Raw genomic sequence first — 23,357 nt, forward strand, 5'->3', positions numbered from 1 at the left:
GAGGAAATCAAGAAGGAAATTAAAAACTACCTTGAAACAAATGATAATGAAGACACAACCTCTCAAATCTATGGGAGGCTGCGAAAGCAGTGCTCAGAGGGAAATTTATAGCAATCCAGGCCTTTCTCAAAAAAGAAGAAAGATCCCAAATGGACAACTTAACCCTCCGCCTAAATGACTTAGAAAAAGAAGAACAAAAAAGACCCAAAGTCAGCAGAAGGAAGGAAATTATAAAGATCAAAGAAGAAATCAATAAAATAGAGACTCAAAAAACAATAGAGAAAATTAATAAAACCAAGAGCTGGTTCTTTCAAAAGGTCAACAAAATTGACAACCCCCTGGCCAGACTCACTAAAAAGAGGAGAGAAAGAACCCAAATAACCAAAATTAGAAATGAAAACGGAGAAATCACAACGGATACAGCAGAAATACAAAAAACCATAAGAGAATACTATGAACAACTGTATGGCAACAAGTTTGACAATCTGGAAGAAATGGACAATTTTCTAGACTCTTACAGCCTGCCAAAACTGAATCAAGCAGAAACAGACCAACTGAACAGACCCATCACTAGAAATGAAATTGAAGAGGTCATAAAATCACTCCCTACAAATAAAAGTCCAGGACCAGATGGCTTCACAGGTGAATTTTCTCAAACATATAAAGAGGAATTGGTGCCCATCCTCCTTAAACTCTTTCAAAAGGTTGAAGAAGAAGGAATACTCCCAAAGACATTCTATGAGGCCAACATCACCCTCATTCCAAAACCAGACAGAGATACCACCAAAAAAGAAAACTATCGCCCAATATCACTGATGAATATAGATGCAAAAATTCTCAACAAAACCTTAGCCAACCGAATCCAACAACATACCAAAAAAATTATACACCATGACCAGGTTGGGTTCATCCCAGGTTCACAAGGATGGTTCAACATACGCAAATCAATCAGCATCATACACCACATTAACAAAAAAAAAAGTCAAAAATCATATGATCATCCCAATAGACGCAGAAAAAGCATTTGACAAAGTTCAACATCCATTCATGATCGAGACCCTCGCCAAACTGGGTATAGAGGGAACATTCCTGAATAGAATCAAAGCCATTTATGATAAACCCACAGCAGATATAATCCTCAATGGGGAAAAACTGAAAGCCTTCTCACTCAAATCTGGAACAAGACAGGGATGCCCACTCTCACCACTGCTCTTCAACATCGTTTTGGAAGTCTTAGCCACAGCAATTAGACAAACAAAAGAAATCAAAGGCATCCATATAGGAAGAGAAGAGATCAAACTGTCACTGTATGCAGATGACATGATTCTATACCTAGAAAACCCTAAGGACTCAACCCCAAAACTCCTTGAACTGATTAATAAATTCAGCAAAGTGGCAGGATATAAGATTAACATTCAGAAGTCAGTTGCATTTCTGTATACCAGCAATGAAACATTAGAAAAGGAGTACAAAAATACGATACCTTTTAAAATTGCACCTCACAAAATCAAATACCTCGGAATACACCTGACCAAAGAGGTAAAGGACCTATATGCCGAGAACTATAAAACCTTAATCAAAGAAATCAAAGAAGATGTAAAGAAATGGAAAGATATTCCATGTTCCTGGATTGCGAAAATCAATATTGTAAAAAGGGCCAAACTACCCAAAGCAATCTACAGATTCAATGCAATCCCTAGCAAATTACCCAGGACATTTTTCACAGAACTAGAACAAACCATCCAAACATTTATATGGAACCACAAAAGACCCAGAATCGCCAAAGCAATCCTGAGAAACAAAAACCAAGCAGGAGGCACAACTCTCCCAGACTTCAAGAAATACGACAAAGCCACAGTCATCAAAACAGTGTGGTACTGGTACCAAAACAGACAGACAGACCAATGGAGCAGAATAGAGAATCCGGAAATAAACCCTGACACCTATGGTCAATTAATCTTTGACAAGGGAGGCAAGAACATCAAATGGGAAAAGGAAAGTCTATTCAGCAAGCATTGCTGGGAAACCTGGACAGCTGCATGCAAAGCAACGAAACTAGAACACACCCTCACACCAGGCACCAAAATAAACTCCAAATGGCTGAAGGACTTAAATAGACGACAGGACACCATCAAACTCCTAGAAGAAAACATAGGCAAAACACTCTCTGACATCAACATCATGAATATTTTCTCCGGGCAGTCTCCCAGAGCAATAGAAATTAGAGCAAAAATAAACCCATGGGACCTCATCAAACTGAAAAGCTTTTGCACAGCAAAGGAAACCAAAAAGAAAACAAAAAGACAACTTACAGAATGGGAGAAAATAGTTTCAAATAATGCAACGGATAAGGGCTTATTAATCTCTAGAATATATAAGCAACTTATACAACTCAACAGCAAAAAAGCCAATCAATCAATGGAAAAATGGGCAAAAGACCTGAATAGACATTTCTCCAAAGAAGATATACAGATGGCCAACAAACACATGAAAAAATGCTCAACATCGCTGATCATAAGAGAAATGCAAATCAAAACTACCATGAGATACCACCTCACACCAGTCAGAATGGCCATCATTAATAAGTCCACAAATAACAAGTGCTGGAGGGGCTGTGGAGAAAAGGGAACCCTCCTGCACTGCTGGTGGGAATGTAAACTGGAACAGCCACTATGGAGAACAGTTTGGAGATACCTTAGAGATCTATCCATAGACCTTCCATATGACCCTGCAATCCCACTCTTGGGCATCTATCCGGACAAAGCTCTACTTAAAAGAGACACATGCACCCGCATGTTCATTGCAGCACTATTCACAATAGCCAGGACATGGAAACAATCCAAATGTCCATCGACAGAGGATTGGATTCGGAAGAGGTGGTATATATACACAATGGAATACTCCTCAGCCATAAAAAAGGATGACATAATGCCATTTGCAGCAACATGGATGGAACTAGAGAATCTCATCCTGAGTGAAATGAGCCAGAAAGACAAAGACAAATACCATATGATATCACTTATAACTGGAATCTAATATCCAGCACAAATGAACATCTCCTCAGAAAAGAAAATCATGGACTTGGAGAAGAGACTTGTGGTTGCCTGATGGAGGGGGAGGGAGTGGGAGGGATCGGGAGCTTGGGCTTATCAGACACAACCTAGAATAGATTTACAAGGAGATCCTGCTGAATAGCATTGAGAACTATGTCTAGATACTCATGTTGCAACAGAAGAAAGGGTGGGGGAAAAACTGTAATTGCAATGTATACATGTAAGGATAACCTGACCCCCTTGCTGTACAGTGGGAAAACAAAATAAAAAAAAAAAGTAAATGGAGCTGCAATGAAAATAGTTTCATATATCTTTTTCAAGGAAAGATTTGTCAGGATATATGCCAATGAGTGGAATTGTTGGGTCACACAATAGTTCTCTATTTAGTTTTCTGAGGTAGCTCCAAACTTTTTCCATAGTGGTTGTACCACCCTAAATTCCTATCTACAGTGTAGGAGGGTTCATTTACTCCATACCCTCTCCAACATTGTTATTTATGGATTATTAATGATGGCCATTCTGACTGCTGTGAAGTGGTTCCTCATAGAGATAATTTTGATTCATAGTGTCTTTTGATGCACACTTTAAAAAAAAATTTCTTGTAGTCCTGGAGTTCCCGTCATGGTGCAGTGGTTACCGACTCCGACTAAGAACCATGAGGTTGTGGGTTCGATCCTTGGCCTTGCTCAGTGGGTTAAGGATCCATCGTTGCCATGAGCTGTGGTGTGGGTTGCAGATGCAGCTCAGATCCCATGTTGCTGTGGCTCTGGCATAGGCCGGTGGCTACACTCCAATTAGACCCCTGGCTTGGGAACCTTCATATGCCACAGGAGCAGCTCAAGAAAAGGCAGAAAGACAAAAATAATTTTTCATGAAGTCCAATTTGACTCATTTTTCCTTTGTTCTCTGAGACTTTGGTGTTATTTCATGATGAGTATGTTAGAGAATGTAGTAGACGAGGTGGCCTATATGTATCAACAGGTGGGAAATGTTGGAAAAGAGATGACTACTATGTAAAAGAGCCAAGAGGAAATTCTAGAAGTAAAAAATATGTCTGAAATGAAGCTTGAATTGGATGAGCTTAATGCTAGAGGAAAGAATCTGTGAAATTGAAGCAGCAAAATGTAAATGACCCAAAACTGAAACATAGTGAGGAAAAATGCAGTTCATTTAACAATGAGGTTAAGAAAAGACACCTGAGATTTGTGGGACAATGTCAACAGGTCCATTGATTGTATGACAACTTTCAGAAACTGAGGAAAGAGGGAATAAAGTAACACTTGAAGTGATGAATGGTCAATAATTTTTCCCAAGATTTCCAGCACTGGTGGTCCTTGGAGAGGAGGATCCCCACCCCAAATGAGTGGCCTAGTAAGCCTATGAGAATTGTCTCTAGAAAGCAGCAGACCACGAGCTTGGCAGTTTCAAGTGCACTGAAGAAATGAGCTCCCTTCCTGGTCACAAGATGGCTGCAGGAGTTCCAGCTGTCACAGTCTTACACAAATGTCCAGCAATGTATGTCCTCCAGATCATGTCCCAATTTCTGTGTCTTCTTTACTCTGACAGACCATCTAGGGGCCACTGAAGCAAATTATTTGTTTACATGCTTCACAAAGGAATCTTCTCTTAGAAGGGAAGTCTTCTGATTTATAATTATATTTAATGATGAGTGAATTTAGAGATGGGATGGGATTAATATAGCAGAATAGAAGGACTGGAGCTCAACTTATCTCCTAAAAACAACAAAATTTACATCTAAATGCTAAGCAATCTTCAGCCAAATGGACTGGAAACTTTCAAAAAGATATTGTACTCCAGAAGACAAAGAGGAAGCCACATCAAGGGATAGGAGGGGCGATTACATGATATAAGCAACCCCATACTTCCTTGGTAGGAAGCCCCACAGACTGGAAACTAACTGGTTCTCAGAGATTCATCTACAGGAGTGAGAGTTCTGAGCCCCACATCAAACTCTCACCTGTGGGGATATGGCACTGAGAGAAAGAGCCCCTGGAGCATCTGGCATTGAAGGCCAGTGGGGCTTGTGTGCAGGAGCTCCAGGGGACTGGGGGAAACAGAGACCCCATTCTTAAAAGGCGCACACAGGCTTTCACGTGCACTGGGTCCCAGGGCAGAGCAAGGTCTCCACAGGAACCTAGGTCAAACCTGACTGCAGTTCTTGGAGGACAGCATGGGAAAACAGGGGTGAATGTGGCTTGTTATGAGGGAGGGACATTGCAGGCAAAGCTCTCGGGAATATTCAACAGTTGCCTTTCTCTGGAGGTGGCCATTTTGGGAAAATCTGGCCCCACCCATCCATCAGCACTGAGAAGCCCCAGGGCAAACAACAACCCAGGTGGGATCACAGCCCCACCCCTCAGTAAACAGGCTACCTAAAGACCCCTCAGATACACAGCTGCCTCTAATCCCATCCAGAGACCAAACCCCACCCACCAGAGGGATAGGAATCAGCTCCACCTACCAGTAGGCAGGCATCAGCCCCTCCCATCTGGAAGCCTACAGCAAGTCCCCCTACCAACCTCAGCCACAAGGGGGGCAGACACCAGAAGGAAGAGAGGCTACAACTCTATTATCTGTAAAAAGGTCACCACACCAAAAACCTACAAAAATGAAAAGACAGAGAACTATACCTCAGATGAGGGAGAAAGAAAAACTGCAGAAAAACAGCTAAGTGAGGCGGAGATTCTCAGCTTCCAGGAAAAAGACTTTAGACTGTTGATGCTGAAGATGATGCAAGGCATTGGAAATAAACTGGAGGCAAAGATGGATAACTTAGGGGAAACCCTGAGCAAAGAGATACAAGATATAAAACTTCAACAAGAAGAGATGCAAAATACAATAACTGAAATAAAAAATTCACTAGAAGCAGCTTACAGCAGAATACAGGAGGCAGAAGAACGAATAAGTGAGGTAGAGGACAGATTAGTGGAAGTTATGGATGCAGAAGAGAAAAGAGAATAAAGATTGAAAACAAATGAAGAGAGTCTCAGAGACCTCTGGGAAAACGTTAAATGCACCAACATCCGTATTGTAGGGATGCCAGAAGGAGAAGAGAGAGAGAAGTGGACAGAAAAAAATTTTCCAAACGATAATAGCTGAAAACTTCCCTGATATGTGAAAGGAATCACTCACTCAAATCCAGGAAGCACAACGAGTACCATATAAAACAAACCCAAGGAGGAACACCCCAAGACATATATTAATCAAACGGATCTAAATAAAAGACAAAGAGAAAATCTTGAAAGCAGCTAGGGAAAAGAAACAAATAACATACAAGGGAACCCCAATAAGGTTATCAGCAGATTTTTCAGCAGAAACTCTGCAGGTCAGAAGGAAGTGTCATGATATACTTAACGTGATGAAAGGAAAAAACCTCCAACCAAGATTACTCTACCTAGCAAGGCTCTCGTTCAGATTTGAAGGAGAAATCAAAAGCTTCACAGATAAGCAAAAGCTGAGAGAATTCAGCAACACAAACCAGCCTTATGACAAATACTAAAGGAACTTCTCCAGACAGAAAAGAACAAGAGAAGAAGGAAAGAAAAAAGAGCAACAAAAACAAATACAAAGCAATTAATAGAATGGCAATAAGAACACACATATCAATCATTACCTTAAATGTTAATGGACTAAACACCCCAACCAAAAGACATACACTGGATGAATGCATACAAAAACAAGACCCATATATATGCTGTCCTCAAGAGACCCACTTCGCTTCTAAGGACACATACAAATTGAAAGTGAGAGGATGGAAGAAAATATTACACGCAAACGGGGATGAAAATAAAGCTGGAATAGCAATACTCATATCAGACAAAATAGACTTTAAAATGAAGAATATTTTCAGGGACAAAGAAGGACATTACATAATGATCAATGGATCAATCCAAGAAGAAGATATAACAATTTTAAATATCTATGCACCCAACATAGGTTCACCACAATATATAAGGCAACTGCTAACAACCTTAAAAGGACAAATCAACAATAACACAATCATAGTGGGGGACTTTAACACCCCACTTACAGCAATGGACAGATCATCCAGACAGAAAATCAATAAGGAAACACAGGCCCTGAATGATGCATTAAACCAGATGGACTTAATAGATATTTATAGGACATTTCATCCAAAAGCAACAGAATACACATTCTTCTCAAGTGCACATGGAACATTCTCTAAGATTGATCACATCCTGGGCTAAAAATCCAACCTCGGTAACTTTAAGAAAATTGAAATCATATCAAGCATCTTTTCCTACCACAACGCTAACGACTGGAAATCAACAACAGGAAAAACACTGCAAAAAACACAAACACGTGGAGACTCAACAACATGCTACTAAACAACCAATGGATCACTGAAGAAATCCAAGAGGAAATTAAAACATACCTAGAAGCAAATGACAACAAAGATACAACACCCCAAAACCTATGGGATGCAGCAAAAGCCATTCTAAGAGGAAAGTTTAGAGCAATACAAGCCCACCTCAGGAAACAAGAAAAAGATCACATAAACAAGCTAACTTTACATCTAAAGCAGCCAGAGAGAGAAGAACAGACAAGACCTAAAGTTAGTAGAAGGAAAGAAATCATAAAGATCAGAGAAGAAATCAATGAAATAGGAAAAAAAAGAAAACCATAGAAAAGATCAATGAAATGAAAAGCTGGTTCTCTGAAAAGATCAACAAAATTGATAAACCCCTAGCCATATTTATCAAGCAAAAAAGAGAGAGGACTCAAATCAATAAAATTAGAAATTAAAAAGGAGAAGTAACAACGGACATCACAGAAATACAAAGAAACGTAAGAGACTACTATATGCAACTATATGACAATAAAATGGAAAACCTAGAAGAAATGGACAAATTCTTAGAAAAGTACAATCTTCCAAGACTAAACCAAGATGAAATAGAAAAGATGAATGGACCAATCACAAGAACTTAAATTGAAACTGTGATTAAAAAACTTCCAACAAACAAAAGTCCAGGACCAGATGGCTTCACAGGCGAATTCTGTCAAACATTTAGAGAAGAGCTAGCACTTATCCTTCTGAAACTCTTCCAAAAAATTGCAGAGGAAGGGATACTCCCTAAGTCATTCTATGAGGCCACCATCACCCTGATCCAAAACCAGAAAACAATTCCACAAAAAAAGAAAACTACAGGCCAATTTCACTGATGAACATTGATGCAAAAATCCTGAACAAAATCCTAGCAAACCGCATCCAACAATACATTAAAGGGTTGTACATCATGATCAAGTGGGATTTATCCCAGGGGTGCAAGAGTTCTTCAATATCTGCAAATCCATCAGTGTGATACACCACGTTAACAAACTGAAGAAGAAAAACCATATGACCCTCTCAATAGATGCAGAAAAAGCCTTTGACAAAATCCAACACCCATTTCTGATAAAAACCCTTCAGAAAGTGGGTATAGAGGGAACCTACCTCAACATAATAAAGGCCATAAATGTCAAACCCACAGTGAACATCATTCTCAATGGTGAAAAGCTGAAAGAATTCCCCCTGAAATCAGGAACAAGAAAAGGATGTCCATTCTCACCACTACTCTTCAACATAGTTTTGGAAGTCCTAGCCACAGCATTCAGAGAGGTAAAAGAAATAAAAGGAATCCAAATTGGAAAGGAAGAAGTAAACTATCACCATTTTCAGATGACATGATACTATACCTAGAAAATCCTAAAGGCTCTACCAGAAAACTTTTAGAGCTCATCCATGAATTTGGCAAAGTCGCAGGATACAAAATTAATACACAGAAATCGATGGCATTTCTATACACTAACAATGAAAGGGCAGAAAGAGAAATTAGGGAACAATCCCGTTTGTCACCACATCCAAAAGAATAAAATACCTAGGAGTAAACCTACCTAAAGAGACAAAAGACCTGTACTCTGAAAACTATAAGATGCTGATGAAAGAAATCAAAGATGACACAAATAGATGGAAAGATATACCATGCTTGTGGATTGGAAGAGTTAATATTATCACAATGACTATACTACCTAAGGCAATCTACAGATTCAATGCAATCCCTGTCAAATTACCAAGGACCTTTTTCACAGAACTCAAACAAAATATTTTAAAGCTTGTTTGGAAGCACAGAAGACCCAGAATAGCCAAAGACATCCTGAAAAAGCAAAATGGAGCTTGAGAAATCAGGCTCCCATGCTTCAGATGATACTACAAAGCAACAGTCATCAAAACTATATGGTACTGGCACAAAGACAGAAATATAGATCAGTGGAACAGGATAGAAAGCCCAGAATTAAACCCATGCACCTACAGCCAACTAATCTATGACAAAGGAGGCAAGAATATACTATGGAGAAAAGACAGCTCTGTCAATAAGTGGTGCTGGGAAAACTGGACAGCCACATGGAAAAGAATGAAATGAGAACACTCCCGAACACCATACACAAAAATAAATTCAAAATGGATTAAAGACCTATGTATAAGATCAGACACTATAAAACTCTTAGAGGAAAACATAGGCCAAACACTCTCCGACATAAACGACAGCAACATCTTCTCAGATCCACCTCTTAGAGTGATGACGGTAAAAACAAAAATAAACAAATGGGACCTGATCAAATTGAAAAGTTTCTGCACAGCAAAGGAAACCCCAAACAAAACGAAAAGATAACCCACAGAATGGGAGAAAATCTTTGCAAGTGAATCCACTGACAAGGGATTCATCTCCAAAATTTATAAACACCTTCTGCAGCTCCATACCAAAAAAACAAACAACCCATCCAAAAATGGGCAGAAAATCTAAACAGACAGTTCTCCAAAGAACACATACAGATGGCCAAAAAACACATGAAAGGATGTTCAACATCACTCATTATTAGAGAGATGCAACTCAAAACCACTCTGAGGTACCACCTTACACCAGCCAGAATGGCCATCATCCAAAAGTCTACAAACAATAAGTGCTGGAGAGGGTGTGGAGAAAAAGGAACCCTCTTACACTGTTGGTGGGATTGTAAATTGGTGCAACCACTGTGGAAAGCAGTATGGAGATGCCTCAGAAAACTCAACATAGAACTACCATTTGACCCAGCAATCCCACTCCTGGGCATCTACCCAGAGAAAACCATGACTCGCAAAGACACATGTACTCCAATGTTCACTGAAGCACTATTTACAATAGCCAAGACATGGAAACAACCTACATGTCCATCGACAGAGGAGTGGATCCAGAAGATGTGGTACATATACACAATGGAATATTACTCAGCCATCAAAAAGAACGAAATACCAGCATTTTTAGCAACATGGATGGACCTAGAAACTATCATGCTAAGTGAAGTCAGCCATACAATGAGACAACATTTGCTCACAGCTGACTTCCATCCATAAAGCCCTTTTCCTGATGGGAGGGTGACACGGCATCCAACTTGACATGCACCTGCAGCCCCAAAGGAGGCAGAGCAGAGGCAGTGTGAACCTAGGTGTCCATCAAGGCCCCTCCACCATTCTGGAGCTGTCCTGTGCCAGTGCACCTACAGCTGGCAGGGTTGCCATGGGCCAAGTGAGGCAGGAGTGCAGGGTAGCCCTGGGAGAAGAACCAGGTGGAAAGAATGCAAATGCACAGTCAGTGTAGACGCCACCACATGGTCAGGCATGTGGACACTGGGGGGCAGCATCAGACCAGTGTGAAGTGGGGGCATCAAGGCCAGGGCAAAACTGCCCCCAAGAAATCTAGAACTTGCTGTGAGCTGTGCTGGAGGTCGCAGATGTGGCTCTGATTCAACCCCTATCCTGGGAACTTCCATATGCCATGGTGCAGCCCTAAAAAGACAAAGAAAAAGAAAAGAAATCTAAGACTTAGCTTGGTAATGGATTCTTAGATGTGACACCAAAAGCACAAGGAGCAAAATTTTAAAAATAGAAAGATTGTACTTTATCAAAATTTAGTCTAATTCATTTCTTCTGTGCCATGATGGGGAATCCCAGTCTTCCCCCACCCCCAATGATCACTATTATCTTTTAAACCATTTTTTTTTCTTTTTAAGGCCCCCCCTGTTGCATATGGAAGTTCCCAAGCTGGGGGCTGAATCAGAGTTGCAGAGGCTGGCCTATGCCACAGCCACATAGGAAAGGAGTTTTCATCTGAGACCTACACCACAAGTGTAGCAACGCTGGATCTTTAACCCACTGGGCAAGGCCAGGGATCAAACCCACATCCGTATAGATACTGTGTCAGGTTCTTAACCTGCTGAACCACAGTGGGAACTCCACATTCACAAATTCCTTTAGCCAGCAACCTCTCAAGAAATTTTTCAGGTAGAATTTCACACAAAAAGGATATACTCAAAGGTATATTTTCTAACATTGTTTTTTTCCCCCTTTTTTTGTCTTTTTGCCTTTTCTAGGGCCACTTCCCATGGCCTATGGAGGTTCCCAGGCTAGGGGTCTAATCGGAGCCGTAGCCGTCGGCCTACATCACAGCCACAGCAATGCAGAATCTGAGCCGCGTCTGCGACCTACACCACAGTTCACAGCATCGCCAGGTCCTTAACCCACTGAACAAGGCCAGGGATTGAACCCGAAACCTTGTGGTTCCTAGTCGGATTCGTTAACCACTGCACTACGATGGAACTCCTCTAACATTGCTTTTAATTGCTAACAGATGAATAACATGCTTGAATGTTCTACAATATAAAGAATAATTTAAGAAAACATGTATCTTATTCAGCATATTACAGAAGTGAAGATTTTTTTAAAATAAATGTTTAGTCTCTGATACCTCGTGTTTGTTTGTTAGTGAAGTGATTTGTTACCGTTTTGAAACCAATGCATCAAATGAAAAACAACCACCAGAAAACAATTCATGTACTGCAAAATATAAAATTAAATACTTAAAGGCACTGATATCAGTCAAAGTGATACCAATATTCTGGGTATTATCAATATTAGCATTACCATATTATTAGCATTGCAATAAGAAAAGCTTACAAAAATGATGCATTTATTGAGATATAGACTGTAAATGCAGGTCATTCTCTGGGTAAGCAATCCCAGGCACTAAGCTTATAATGAGTTAAGTTTTAATATTTTTTATCTTTTTTACAGAATGATGAATATCATACAGCCTTGTAGTGGTTTTCTGGTGTGTCAACCTGGCCTTGCTAAACTAATAGGGATTAAAGCAGACATCTTGGAGCAAACACATCCCTGGTAGTTATTTAAACAAATATGAATACAGTGCTGCTGTGAAGAGACATGTGGGTGTTAATTTTCTGATATTTAATCTAAATGGCAAGATTATCCAGGTGCCCTTGACTTAATCACCAGGAGGTCTTTAAAGGAAGTTTTAGAGACTCCGTGGAGAAAATTCCAAACAGCAAGTGGGAGTGGGTCATTTTTCTCATTGTCCCAACTGCCTGTGGACATCAACCTAGTCTGAATAACTTTGGTTCCAGCCTACTTGTGTTTCCCTTCCTAACTGCCCTACTGTTTTCAGACTTGCTTATTCAGTTTCTATAACCATCAGAGGTGACAATTCCTTGTATTATGTGAACCTCCTCTCTCTGTCCCTCCCTTTCTCACTGGTTCTACTTCCAGTTGAACTCTAACTGATACAAACCTGATAGATTTATTTTCACTATTAGGACTGGATTTGACCATAAATTTTAAGAGTTAAATCATTCAGAACTCAATGATGCACCTTGATGGTCATGTCCACAACCTCCAACTTCTCACATGGTATAACAACCTGCTATTGTATTTGGGTATTTCCTTATTTTAGGAAATTTACACTGTTGACGTGAGTCCAGTTGGAGATATAAAATTGTCTTTGACATGACAGACATAAGATGGTCTGTTAAAATCATCCTAAAAGAAAAAATAACAAGACTAACATGGACAGTTCTGGCTGGAAAAATATCAGATTCAAGAACCACCAGTATTTGTGCAGAAGAAACACTATCTAGTCACAGAGGAAAAGCTTTCTAAAAACTCTGGGATCATAAAGGGGAAGGAGATTGTGGTTACTCTCTGGTTACTTTTCAAGGCACATGAAAATTGGTCACTGGTACATTGCTGCAAGTCTTTAGCAATAGAACTTACATCCACTGCTTTTACTTGGGTTGGGGGTGAGGAGGACAATTTTTAGGTCTAAGTAAATGGTGATCATTTTGCCAGGGTTATTATGGGAGTCTAGTTGAGAAATTTTAAACTGAAAAATAAAATCTAAACGTGCCTTCTTAGAAGAGATTTCCTGAGCTAAATTATATGCCTTTACTCCTGGTGGCTGAGGAGGTCTAATTTTCCTTAGCCTACTACTTGCCCTCCAGATTTGGATCTATATACTGCTTCATCAAATGCCAGCTTGAATTAAGTTGTTGTTCATAAAAATTGCTTTGTACACTTAGTTATTTTTTGTTTATTTATGTATTTTTATGATTGAGTCAGTGATAAGGCTCATGATAAATAATTCATTGCTAAAAAGTTTGTCAGGGAAATGTTAAAAATCCCACCTTATCATATTTATTAATTGCACTTAATTGGCAGTTTGAGTGTCCTGAATGAATTTGTAGTTCTCTGGGTCTCCAAGAACAATTGACATTGTATTTATGGATGATTCTGTCTCAAGGAACATTTTTCCAAACAGTTTGCTTGTTCTCATTGTGCAAGGAAACTCTTGTGGGATTGGATCACGTTATCATTTCACCAGGTCTCATGTAGATTTTTCCATATTATCAGAGTAGAACTATGACTACAAATGCCTATTCACAGGCTGCTTTCCTCTCCTAAATTGAAGACTAATAAAGAGACAAAGATAGCTGATTCAAAATCATTCTTGAAGGTCATAGAAAGGTGGTCAAACAAATAGACTACACTCATCTTGGAAGTGGCAGAAGCTGTGTATAACTGCAGTGATTGCTCCTGTGTATACCTGCAGTGATGGCTCCTGGAGTGAGTTCTGGGGTCCCAGTCTGGTTCATGAACAGTGGACTGACCATGCCTCCAACGAGATTTCCTGCAAGTGTTCCTCTTTTGGGTGCCATTGGCTTCATCATCATGTTTACCAGTGACATGTACATTCACCTGAATATGTTTCATTAAAAACATTTTTCTTATATGATAGTTCACCTACACAAACATCAGATAGAATTGTGTCCTTTGGAGATCTAACTTTTCCCTTTGCTTTCTTGCTTCCACCCTCCTGATTCTCTTTCCTATTACCTGGGGGAACTTAACCGTTCAATGAAGATGTTTATGAATTTGAATTCTAAAAACATTGGTAGCTGTCTTCTAGCAATTTATGCATTGAATACTTCAATAAACAGATAACTCTGCAACATACGAGTTATAGAAGTCAGATTAACTTCTGATGAAGGGGCACAGGAAATCATATTCGATACAGTGATCATTGAGATACATGTTTGTTTCCCATTTATATTTTTGTTTTCTTTGACTAGATATCCAGAATTAGAATTACTGGTTCATAATGTAGTTATGGATCATATAGATCATATGGTAGAATGTACTATTATATTGAAGCTTTTAAGAGTTGCTTAACTTTAGAAACATCTCAAGTGCACTTTTTGTTTTAGCATTCTTCATTTTACCCAGAAAAAAATTTTAATGTCTAATCTGCTAAGTGAAAATTTAAGATTTCTTTTTTTTGTCTTATTTTTTAGGGCTGCAACTGCCAGGGGATGAATCTGAGGTGTAGCCACTACCCAAGTCCACAACCACAGTAATGCCAGATATGATCCATGTCTGTGACCTACACCACAGTTCACACAAACGCTGGATCCCTCACCCGCTGAGCAAGGCCAGGGATCAAACCTGCATCCTCACGAATATTAGTCAGATTTATTTCCACAACGGGAACCCCCAAGATTTCTGGCTATAGTTTTATGCTTTAAAAGATCTGAAATTTCCATCATAGGCAATATTCTTTATTAATGTCATTCTATTAAGATACACATATCGGAGCTCCTGTTGTGGCTTAGTGGTTGACTAACGTGGCTAGTATTCATGAGGACATGGGTTCAAGCCTTGGCCTTACTCAGTGGGTTAAGGATCCAGTGTTGGTATAGGTCACAGACATGGCTCAGATCTGGCATTGATGTGGCTGTGCCAAAGGCTGGCAGCTACAGGTCCGATTCAACCCCTAGCCTGGAAATCTCCATATGCAACAGTTGCAAACCTAAAAAGACCAAAGACCAAAAAAAAAAAAAAAAAAGATACGCTTATGTATATTTATTGTGTGTCTATAGTAGAAAATATGCTGAAACTGAAATTTTAAACATAGCCTAAATTACATTTTTGTTAATAATCTCTAATTTTTCATGAGATTTTGATGACATTTAAAATCCTTTGTAACAGTGGTATAGGATGTTTAAATTTATGGTCTTATACGTCTATTAATTTATGCAGCTAGATGTATTTCATGTTGGCAGATTTGTGCTACTTCCTTAGAATTTGTCTGTACATACTGCAGACATAAACCATGTTTTGAAGGGTAAAATAGATATGAATGTATACAAATGTGAATTTTATGAAGAAAATGATAAAATATACTGAGTGTGTACATGAAGTTGCCCTCACTTACTCCAAAAGCTTTAAAAACTATACCATAACAAAGAGATTTTAAGACAGACATGAAGGCCTGAGATTTAGTTGATGCATTGATTGGAAAATAGTAATTCATGTCTATCAAGGAAAAGAATCCTGTGAATTTGCTTTAACCCATTAAACAGGGCAAACATATTCAGGTGTTCTCTGACTTCCAGTTACCTTCAAAATCAAGTGAAAATGTAAGACATAAAAAAGAATGTTCCATATGCCACAGGTGGCCAAAGAGAAATAAATAAAATGAAGAATGCACAGTTATTTTGAGACATTATTTTTATTTGAAGAAAACTGAAATAAACTTATACACTTAACATATCAACCCTTTAACAAAACTCAATACATTTCATAAAGGAAAGTGAAGTTATGGAAAATCAAGCAGGCACTAAATGAAAAATCTCAGCCCTTGACTTTCCTGGCACCTGTGGTCAGATTCCTGTCTTGTCCCTGATCAGGGGTGTCCAGAGCAAAGGAAAGGTTTGAGAGGAGAGAAAGAGCGGGAAAGGAAACCACAAATGAAGGAACTGGTGGTCACATTGACAAAGCTCATGAGACGAGCTTCATAATCCAGGAACACCCCAGCCTGACCCAGAGGCCTTTGGACATACTGAGGTGTTAGTGGGGAGCAGGTAAAGAGACTGCACTGATTATTCTCTTAGATACAAAAAAGGAGAAAAATGCCCTCTGAATCCAGTGCCATGTCATTCTTCTTGGCCCGAGAATCATTGCAAAATCCAATAGCCCACTTGCAACAGCCTGCCATGTTCGCTTCCTGGTAATATTGACTGGAGTTGAACAACTCAGCTCCCCAGGCAAGGAAATATTTAGGTCTTGTTGGAGTGTTGGCCACACCAGGATGATCAGGACCAGACAAACAGTGTTGCAGATCTTCAAACAGGGGGACATTGTGAGTGACTGATTCATTATCTGAGGCAAAATACACTGCAGGAAGAAGGAAAAAAATCACATGAACAAGCAGTGTTGTAAATTCCTGATAGACATGAGCTTTATCTAGTGTCTGGGTTTCCAAGCTTATTACTGGTAATAAGAAGCAGGCCTGCTAGAGATCTTTTGTGATCCAAGATCTACTAGTCTGTATTCATAATAAGATTTTCAGCAGACAAAATAGAAGAAATCATGATATGTATATTGCTAAATTTTGTGCATTATTTTCCTTGGAATTTCTGAAAATGGCAGTTAATAAAATATTGACAGTCAGAAACAAAAGTCACTTGCCCAACTCCTGAGAAAATGTACAAAAATCCAAAGAATAGTTATTGTAACACCTAAAGCCTGATTACCTTTCCTGACATAAGGATTTTTTAATAACACATGCAAAACCAAAATAAAATGAAAGAAAAATTCATATTTCTTGACTTGGTTTGTTCATGAGAATTTTCTGCCAGCATATCTTGAAAAGAAAAGGTATAAAACCAATAAAATAAATTCTCAGCTTATTTTGCTAATGTCGTGTATAAACTGTGAATGAGTTTTCACATTGTTTGGAAGAAAATTGAGGGTACACAGTGTTTGTAGGGTATGAATAAAATATATTATTGAATGTATTACAGAGAACATATTTCATAAACCAAATTAAACCTCCCTAAGCATCTCATGACCAGTGATAACTTCACTGACTGACAACTTGGAATGTACTGAAGGTACGTGCAGACTTACCTGTTTCATGTGAGCAGTCAACACCACACCTCAGTGCACTGCAGGCCATCAAACACCTTTCCTATTGATTACCCTCGAGAAACCCTTACAACAACTTGTCATAAATGGCTTTTTTTCTAGATACCAATAATTTTTTTTCCATTACGTATTATTCTTCTCTAAAGATACATTTGGTTATAAAAGTTCCTAGCAAAGATTGCACAGATGGAGCAATGTGGAAAAGGAACCCATGGGACACTAACAGAGGGGAGTGTGTAGCTCTTCCAGAGGGCATCCTGTTACCTTGGAATTGGTAGAGCCAGTCCATCAGTCCAGAGATGGGCCAGGAACTGAGCTGGGGGACTACAGTCTGGGGCAGGTGCAGGTGCAGGTGCAATGTCTCACTCATGCAAGGAAGAATATGGAGTTTCTCTTTTGGAGCTCAAAATTTTCATCCCAAGGATCACACCACACCCCTCTGAAGATGCTTCATTTGAATCCTCATAATTAGGGTTCACATCCATGAATGTAACTCCCCAAACTAGGGAAGGGAATGCAGCAAATAGCCATTTATTTGATGAAATTTATCAGAATCCTATCCTAGGTCCTATCAGTGCAATTCTAGCATCTAATTAAGATTAATCAAGACTGCATCTGGTTCTTCTCAACCAATCACAGAGCTTTGAAAAATGGCTTGCAATTGAGGACATTGAAGAAAGGCACTGTGATTTAATCCACATTCATCACTACTGAAGTGCTCAGTGTCCATAACCTCAGTTAGTGGTTGAGGAGCTTAGCTTGGCAGGGATCCTATTTCCTATCACAGAATTTATCTAACTGCACCATGGAGATTTCTTTTCCAATTCCCATGTGCTACACATAGAAACCCAACACCCTGCTGATCCTCTTTATGCACACTTCCTCCATGATTCCACATTCAGATTGTCTGAAATCCCTATTTCTTGCCCATAAACTTGTTGGGACTTTGGGAACATCCTAAAGGACTTTTTCCATTTCTGAAAACTAAAATAAGGACTGATAGTTATCTCCATGTCACCTTTGCACAGAACCCCATAAATAAGCCCCCTGCCCAGCTCCACATTTGAACTCCTAACAGGGAAGGAAGCTCTTCCTGCCTTTTGGGAAAGGGGAGCATAAATAGGATATGAAAGAGGTTATGGTGTCCCAATAACTTATGCTCCCATTTCAGCATCAGCTGACTCATCACAGTGACAACTCCCAAAACTTGAAAAGAAGGGCAAACTAACCTTTTGAACACATATCAAAACACTGCAAAGAGAAACAGAAAAGATCGAGTCTTAGTACATTTCACACAATTCACAGAGGAGTCTTAACTTCTTATTCCCAAGTATGAGTGAACCTTAATTCCAAAATTTTGTACATGAAAATACGGAGAAGTGTGTTGCAGAGATTTCCAAATTTCTCATTATTCTTAGTTCCAGATACCAACACATATATCCTTAAACAATCTTCTTTAGTTCAGCAATTGAATGTATATTAGCAGAATTTAAGAGGATTTATTCTCTAAGTTTGCTTTTGCCTAATTTCCACAATCCTTAGTTATTCTTATGTGTTATGAGAGGGGCTTTGATCATTAGCATTACCCAGACATGTACTCATGGTATCCCAGCATCAGAGAGCATCATTCCCAACACATGATGGAAGCAGAGAATGTGCATATGAATCACGCAGCACCAGGACTCTCCACTCCTCAATCTTTACCTGTAGCATCTGCCTGTCTGGTCTATGGCACAAATCCTTGAGTTTCTCATATAAGCCTCTTAAGAGATTCCCCACGAGGTCCATATTGTATTGACTTTCTCTGAGTTGCCAAAAAATCTCTTGGCTGTCCTCTTCTAGTCTCTGTACATAATGTTTCTCTTCCTGGTCAGTGAGAGGACATACCTTCCAATATTCAGAAATAATAGTCTTCTTCCATAGAGTCACATAAGCCTAGATTGACAAAGAATAAATTAAGTCATATATTCAGATTCATATATAGCATTTAGGCTATTCTTTGTCTTCTGATATTCATAATCCACCCAAACAATACTCCTGATCCCTCTCCCATTACATTGATAGATTATATGGCTGTTTGACTCTATTTGGCCAATCATGTTGGAATAAAATATTCTGAGGTGCATTTTTCCAAGTTTTATTCCATCAGTAAGAGAATTATGAGGCAGAGTCCACTCCTTATGTTCATGGGGACAGTGCTTTTTGGGGATGAATGGGGCTGTCATTGTATGCTTACCAACTGCTCTTGTCTAGGGCCCTAAGAATACAACTATAGGATATCAGAGATGTGAAAGACCTGGGTTTTTGCCAAGGCCATTCAAGTCATGAATAAACCAACTCTGAGACAACAGTCAATCAATGTAAGAGGAAATCAAGGAAATAGAAAAATCATTTCACAACCACCAGATTTAATAATATATTCAGGACAGAATTGTCCATGGATGTAAAAACCTTGGATCTGCCCAAAGATTATCTGTGGATTAGATCCTCACTTCATTACCATCATGCCATGGTAAATTGTTTATTTAAATTAAACAAGACATACTTCAGTTATTTGCATTGTGACTAAATATTTTGTATATTTATAGGATTGCTATTATTTTCCCTGTATATGAGAACTTGAATGGGAAAGGCTACATATTTCAAAGACTGAGATTTCTTTTTGGGCTCAAGTAGCCAGATAGTGGACAATTGCATCATCTAACATTTAAAAAACAGTTTTAAAATGCGTTTTGACAAATAGCAATATTATGATGGTGCACAGATACATTTGTCATTAAAATTTTTTCAGTGAAGAAAAACAATATAACCTTATTGTCCAAGATTATGACTAAAATTTCATTTTTAATGGAAATAGCAGAAATTAATTGTCCTGTGGTCAGTACTCACCTTTGGGTGCAGTTCATAAAATGCACCACCCTGTTCAGAAGTAATTCTGTGAAATTAGGTTCAAGGATTTTGTGTTCAACTATGGCAGCAGGAACATTCCAAAGTCTCCACAGCCCAGCCAACTCCAAACACAGGGGCTCTGGGCTCTGAAGAAGAATGGACAGAGCTCTTTGCTTGAGGGTTTACATATACTCTAAGACCACTTCCATTTCCTCCAAGTGATTGGATTGAAGCAAAACCTTTGGACACCTACTTAATCCAATCACCACAATTCAATCTCTGGTACAAAGTCACACCTTGATTTCACACTTTTAATCTATGCTTTTTTTAAATTAATGAACTCCCCCAAAAGGAATTTCATATCTGTGTTTAAGGAGCTCTGTTTCAATCCTAATTACAGTGACCATTTCCACCCACTGTCTGAATCTGCCTGTGTTTCTTCCTTGATGTTTCTTCAGAGAGGACTCATTCATGTTCCAGTTTCAACTCAGTGTCCTCAAGCTCCCCAATAATACACTTAACTGCTATGAGAGAGAAAGCCTTCTTCTCTTTAATGGATCTTGTCAACTTTGTCCAAAGGAAAATTATTTGAAATTTAATGCTTTGCATTGAGTTTTCCATGAAATTCTTCCCTCTGAGAATTTTTATTTTCTATTTGGAAACATCTTGCTTTTTTCCTTCTCATCTATAGCTAAACACACAAGAGCTGTTCTAGGTTCTTCTATAAGACTCTCTTGCTTTTCCTCTACCATGCATATTATCTCATATACTTTTATTCTAGATTCACTGTATATGCACCATTGAAATCCAGATGATTGCTGTGGATTTAATAATCACATCCTAATTTATAGTACATGGTTCACTAGAAGCCATCATAGATATTTTGAAAGAAATATGGCATGGTCTGTAAGGTTTTGGGCAACTCTCCTTTAAGGTTTTCTTTATCTTGGCTTGCTTTGCATCTTTTCCAAATTCTGTAAAACATTTTCCTCTTTAATCAATGATGAATCATGCTGCTTCACTCAAGGAAGGATATTAGAAAGAAAATTTAAAACACACACTTCAATGAAAAATTTTGCAAAGGAACTTATATGTAGCACATAAATAGACTCAAAGAGTACTTTTGATACATATGTATATATAAATATATATACATGCTTATCTATCTAATTCAATTTTCTGAAAACTAAAGCTAATACATTTTAAATCAATTTTACACCCATAATATATTAACTAATAATTAAATGAATAAATTAAAATGAAATACATTCTATGACTTGAGAAATGTAAATAACTTTGACTTGAATAAAAGAATGGTGGCACATATATACAATTGAATATTACTCAGCCATAAAAATGAATGATATAATGCCATTTGTAGCAGCATGGATGGATGTACAGATTGGGATACTGAGTGAAGTAAGTCAGACCGAGAAAGATAAATATCATATGAGATCACTAATATGTGGAATCTTATAAAGAATGATACTGGGAAACTTGTTCACAAAACAGAAACACACTCAGAGAATTTGAAAGCAAGCTTATGGTTCACAAAGGGGAGATGTTGAGAGGGGGGATCAAATGGGAAGTTGGGTTTGACATATACACAAACTGAAAAGGAAAGATGGATGTACAGGTATAACTGATTCACATTGCTGTACATCAGAAACTAACAGAAAATTTTAAGTCAATGATACTCCAATAAAATTAAAAAATATAAAACACTCTTTCTCTACTCTCAATTCATCAGCCATCACCATTTTGTTCTTCTATAAATCCATGGCTAAAAGAGTGAAGCACATCCTTAAGATTTCAAAATTTTAGTTTTATTATTATCTTCTCTTTGAAATTCCAGACTGAAAATAGGAAGTTTATTCCTGACATTGCTTCATTATTTTGTATACTTCTGCACTAAATAGAAATAGTATTAATATTTCTACTTAGATGTGAGTTTTTTGAGGTAAACATCGTAATATTTTATTAACCTTTGCAATTCTATTGCATAAAATCTGCTCAGATCCATAGTGGGATATGAATCTCTAATCATTGCCCATAGACTCCTAGCCCCCCTCCCCCTTAAAAAAAACAGTCCTCATTTTGAGAAATAATCTGATTAGAGGGACTATTGACCTTGTTAAAAATTTCATTGGATCACTTCAAAAGGTCTCAACCATCTTAGCTGCCAGTTACTTTAGTTCCCTCTCTTTTTTCACTCTTGTCATTTTGGTTCACAAATCAGAATCCACCAAAATAGAGGGGAGGATTTGATTATCAAGAGCAGAGTTGCAAACATGCTCACCCTTTGTCACCAGATGAGAATTGAAGTATGAACATGAACAAAACATAAGTTTCGAATAAATGGTCTGTTCAAAAATTTTGTATTAGATTGTACTGCCTGTTCACCTGTCTGGTGAGAATTTGATGCTTGTTAATATAGACAAAGAGTAAGATCTGGAAATGTGTTGTTATAAGCAAATGAGCTGGAAGAATTCCAGAACATGAATAAAAAAACCCCCCAGATCATTCTCCTCCATCCTATCTTCCATAAAACATCTAAATAAAAAACCAAAGGCTGGAATTTATGATTATTCTTTTTCCTCTCCATACAGGCATGTGTGTGTGATTGTGTGTGTGTGAATAATAGAGAGGTAGAGGAAAAATAAAAGAGAAGCATACAGAAAACACCCTGATTCTGCGATTTAATTAATGTAGAAGCCAAAGAGCCGAAGGGAAGTCTATTTTTTCACTCAATATGGCCAATTTCCTGGGAAGAATATTATTTCACTGGAATTCACAGGAAAAGACAAAAAAATAAAGCAAGATAGAAGTTGATTTATTTTCATGAAGTAATTCTTTCTCCTTTTCATGATATCACTCTGGATTTTTCAATTTTAACCAAAGGTGAGAAAATGAAGAGATAAAAGCTCATCTGGAATTCTGTTTCCTGCCAAGATGTGCCAATGGGCACATCATAATCAAAGAGATCAAAATCAGAGATTATGAGAAAACAATGTGTGAAAGTTTTTGAGTCAAGCTTGATTTTTTTTTATAATTTTCTTTTTTTTTCCCACTGTACAGCA

At 38.3% G+C, this 23,357-nt stretch overlaps 1 pseudogene; it reads right to left on the reverse strand.

Moving 5' to 3' along the window:
* Positions 16,145 to 23,357, reverse strand: part of LOC110259450 — a 197,174-nt pseudogene continuing 189,961 nt past the window's right edge.

Source organism: Sus scrofa, chromosome 1 (genome assembly GCF_000003025.6).
Source record: "Sus scrofa isolate TJ Tabasco breed Duroc chromosome 1, Sscrofa11.1, whole genome shotgun sequence".
NCBI classification, from domain to species: Eukaryota; Metazoa; Chordata; class Mammalia; order Artiodactyla; family Suidae; genus Sus; species Sus scrofa.